General features: G+C 45.0%; 1 pseudogene; it reads left to right on the forward strand.

Moving 5' to 3' along the window:
• The first annotated feature begins 1,734 nt into the window (after nucleotides 1-1,734).
• On the forward strand, nucleotides 1,735-4,309 carry LOC120620406 (broad substrate specificity ATP-binding cassette transporter ABCG2-like; annotated as a pseudogene).
• The last annotated feature ends 315 nt before the right edge of the window (nucleotides 4,310-4,624 follow it).

Raw genomic sequence — 4,624 nt, forward strand, 5'->3', positions numbered from 1 at the left:
CAGAAAGAAGCCGAATCATAAAGAACCTAGGATGCTTTCTCTAAGGTTATTCCCTCCTCCATTGGCAATAGTGAGCCAGTGACAGGCTTGGGAAGTGGCCCCAGCCTCCTCTGCCCTGGAGTTTTTATTTGAAAGTTTGGCTTCTTGTTTTTAGGTCCCGTCTTCTTCTTCTAGTTATACCAAGGTGGTGGACAGGTCCCCTGCCGCATGCTGCGGTGAAATCACCGAGCCTGTGTTTCCTGGGTTTCTAACATCTCTGAGCGATGTCACAGCCTCACCTGACTGGTGCGTAATCCCCAGGTGAATGTATAGCAAGCACGTTGAATACAGGATACAATAAAGCAAAAGGCACAATCATGGACGAACAAACGGCACAATATTTTCCTAAGCATGTTTGGATTAGATTTATGTGAGATTTAGGAACCTGGCAATTTAATAGGTGGGAGAACTTTCATCAAATTCAGAAAGTACATGTATAATTCATGGCTGCTTGGTACATGGAATTGTAGAGAGGGCATGCAAGGAGAGGGGGGGAGAGAGAGAGAGAGACAGAGAGACAGAGAGACAGAGAGAGACAGAGAGAGACAGAGAGACAGAGAGATAGAGAGACAGTATGGCAGAGAGAAAACAGCATCACCTGTCACCCTTCTAAATTCCTCTTGCAGTTTATGGGGACTGTCAGCTCATTTCCATGCCAGAGATTATAACTAAAGCAGAAGATACTGGAGATCAATCCCATGTGACCTTTTATTGAAAATGGGGACACGGCCCTGTATAGGTGTACGGATGTCATGGACTGGGAGCTGGGATGACTTAAGGGCTAATAAGTACTTTTCACCATACTGGTCCTTTGCTTTTATTTTTTATTTTTTAACACGGGTCCCACAGTTCATTAATGAAGAGCTGAGATGGACCCAGTGGAGAGAGGATGATGGGAATTGTTTTTATGTCCTAATCTGTTTTCATCCCCTAATAGAGCTTTGGTCCCAGACAGACCTGAACTTGAATCCTATTTCCTCTGACTTACAATCTGTTATCTTTTTGGTGTTTTTTTTTCATGTCTGTTCTGCTTATTCTTCTGTTTATAGGCTGCCATTGCCCAGGCACAGATGGGCCCAGAAGACTGGCTCAGACAGGCAGAACTGGAGAATTCTGCAGTTCTTAGAATGATGCAGGCTGTGTGCAATGTACCTGCCCAGGTGAAAGTCATCCTTATGGCCTGTGGGGTTTCCAGTCACTCATTTTCATCCATGCGGCAGCACTGGGACCCATCTTCGTGATGTCAAGAGCAACAGCAATTTCTGAAGGGAAAGAGTCTGTTATCTTGAATGATGGATGCATCTCTCTGGGCCTCGGTTTCCTTATCAGTCAAATGAAGACAAAAATGATAGCAACAGCATCACGCGGTTGTTGCACAAAGTATGTGTCCCCTTGTGTCCCACTTTATAAACATATTCAGATAAGAACTTATAAATAATAATCATGCTGGGTTTTCTTCCTTCTTTGGTGTGAGTGTGCGTGCATGTGCGTGCATGTGCGTGCGTGCATGCGTGTGTGTGTGTGGAGGGCGGGGGATGTGAACAGCATGATATTTAGCTGTCTTGGACTCCTGGGCTCCGAAGCCAGCCTACTGCTGTGGTTCAAGTTATGGCTCTCCTCCTTACATAATCTGGTCAAATTAATTTCTCCGTGTCTCAGTTGCCAGTCCGTATAGTGGAGATGATAATACAACTTTATCTCATAGGTCGTTAGGAGGGTTACATGAATGAATATACGGAAGGTGTTTAGAACAGTACCTGGCACGCAGTGTACTAGACGTGTTGCTATCAGGTGTAAGCGTATTATTAATTGAACGCTGCTATTATTTCTGTTAAGAATGATAATGATAATCATTACTCATTTGATGTAGAGGATTATGACAATTGGGGGAGGAAAATGATGAAGAGTATATAGACGTTGAAGTTATTCCTGGCTTCAAATATGCTCAACCTTCATTTCTACTTTTATAAAATGGAGATGATGTCGTCTACCCGTTGGGGTTAAAATGACACTAAAATGAGATCATGGTGGACCAGCCTAGGACACAATGGCTGTTGTGATCACCTCTCATTTTTCAGGGAGGGAAGGAAGGGAGGTTCAGACATCTGCCCATGGAGACACAAATGGTCTGGCCAAGTGTTTCCCAAATTCCCTCACCCTCTTCATTCTCCAGATGATGCCTTGTCCGAAGGATGCTGGCAAGTGCTTAGGGGCACGGGCCACTAGCAGTGACCAAATCCATCCAGGCCAGACAAGAAAGGCAGAAACTCTCCTGACGTCTTTCAGTAATGACCAAGTTTCTATCCCAATGTCACAAAGAAACACGAGTGGCCTCCCCAGATGACCTCCAGTGACCTGAAGGTGTTTACTGAAGGAATTGTTTTAAGTTTTCATAACATCTGCTACCAAGCAAAAGTGAAGAGTGGCTTTCTATTTGGTCGAAAAACAGCTGAAAAAGAAATACTAATGAATATCAATGGGCCCTTGAGACCTGGCCTCAACATCATTCTCTGACCCACCGGTAGAGGCAAACCTTCATTGTTAGATGTCTCAGCTGCAAGGAAAGATCCACAGGAATTATCTGGGGATGTCTTGATAAATGGGGCACCGCAACGTGCCAATTTCAAATGTACTTCAGGTTATGTGGCACGAGATGATGTGATGAGAACTCTGACAGCAAGAGAAAATTCACAGTTCTCAGCAGCTCTTCAGCTTCCAACGACTCTGATGAATCATGAAAAAAAAATTTTTTTTAAAGGACTAACATGGTCATTCAAGAGCTAGGTCTGGCTGAAGTGGCAGATTCCGGGGCTGGGCCTCAGTGTTTCGTGGTATAGACATGGTCCGGAGGAGAAAGGACAAGTACTGGAATGGAGCCTGTGACTGAGTCATCCCTCTTGTTCCTGGATGAGCCCACGACCAGCTCAGACTCAAGTTCAGCAAATGCCGTCCTTTTGCTCCTGAAGAGGATGTCTACGCAGGGACAAACCATCATCTTCTCCAGTCACCAACGTCGTTATTCTATCTTCGAGTCGTCTGGTAGCCTCGCCTTTTTGGCCTTGGGAAGACTAATTAAGGTTCCACGGGTCCGATCAGAGGGCTTTGCGGGGCTCTGCATCAGCCGGTCACCACCGTGGGCCCTGCGGACTCCTTCTTGGCTGTCATTGAAACAGAGAGGATGAAGATGGGGAAGCCAAGGAGACTGAGGACCTGTCCGAGAGAGGTAAGCCACTTGTGGAAATACCTGAGTTTTATGTCAGCTCCACCTTCTTCAGAGAAACAAGAGTTGAGTTAGATCGACCCTCAGGGGTTCAGGAAAAAAAGAGCATAGCTTTCAAGATCACCTCTGCCACCTCCTTTTGCCATCAACTCGAATGGATTTCCAAGTGTTCATTCAAAACCTTACCGGGTAATCCCCAGGCCTCCACAGCTCAGACAATTGTAACTATCTTCTTGGGACTGGTTATAGGTGCCATTTTCTATGCTCTAAAAAGTGACCCTATGGGAATCCAGAATTTCTGATGAACCAGAGCTGAGGTGTTCTTCCTGACGACCAACCAGCGTGACATCCGTGGAGCTCTTCATGGTTGAGAAGCAGCTTTTTATGCATGAATACACCAGTGGATTCTACAGAGTGTCATTTTATTTCTTTGGAAACCTGTTACCTGAGTTACTACCTATGAGGACATTACCGAGTGTTATATTGACTGGTATAATACACTTCTCGTTAGGATTGAAATCAGCGGTGGAGGCCTTCTTTATCATGACATTTACTCTTATGGTGGCAGCTTATTCGGCCAGCTCCATGGCACGGGTCTTAGCAGCAGGTCAGAGTGTGGTATCCATAGCGACATTTTTCACAATCATCTCTTTTGTACTTATGATTTTTTTCAGGGTTATTGGTCATTCTCAGAACTATTGTGCCTTGGCCGTCACGGCTTCAGCAAAACTTCACCATTCTTCCATATGGCTATGAGGTTTTGCAGCGTCATGAATTTTGGGGACAGAACTTCTGCCCGGGACTCAATGTTAACAGCAAACAATACCTGTGGCTTTGCAATATGTACTGGCAGAAAATTTTTGATAAACCGGGGCATCGATCTCTCACCCTGTAGAAGAATCATGTAGCCTTGGAGTGCATGTCTGTTATCTTCCAACTGCCCACCTAAAATTGTTCTTTCTTAAATATTTTTCTTAAATTCTTCTCGAATGTACGATTTGTCTACCCATAAAGAGGGAGCACCTTGATTTAAATATTCAAGGAAAAAAAAAAAAAAGGACAGTGAGAGTCTCTGGGTTTTCATATTACGGAAAGCGATGGTGTCCTGAGAACTGATGCAAAATTTATTTGGGGGATTCTGTCCAGTCCATCTTTTCTGAAAATGTCCCTCAGGGGAACCCTCAGCCGCCAGGTCCCTGACATGTGACCTCACCTCCTATTACGTGTTTGGACCAAGGTTGGGCACCTGATCCAAACTGGGCCAGATTCACTCTGAGGAGCTGGGAATGGGATACTGAGTTCCTCTAAGCCTTTCACCGCAATGCGGCCAGAGTGATCTTTTTAAAAAGCATTCACCTTCTTCCT

Source organism: Pteropus medius, unplaced genomic scaffold (genome assembly GCF_902729225.1).
Source record: "Pteropus medius unplaced genomic scaffold, Ma_sr-lr_union100, whole genome shotgun sequence".
Classification (NCBI taxonomy): Eukaryota; Metazoa; Chordata; class Mammalia; order Chiroptera; family Pteropodidae; genus Pteropus; species Pteropus medius.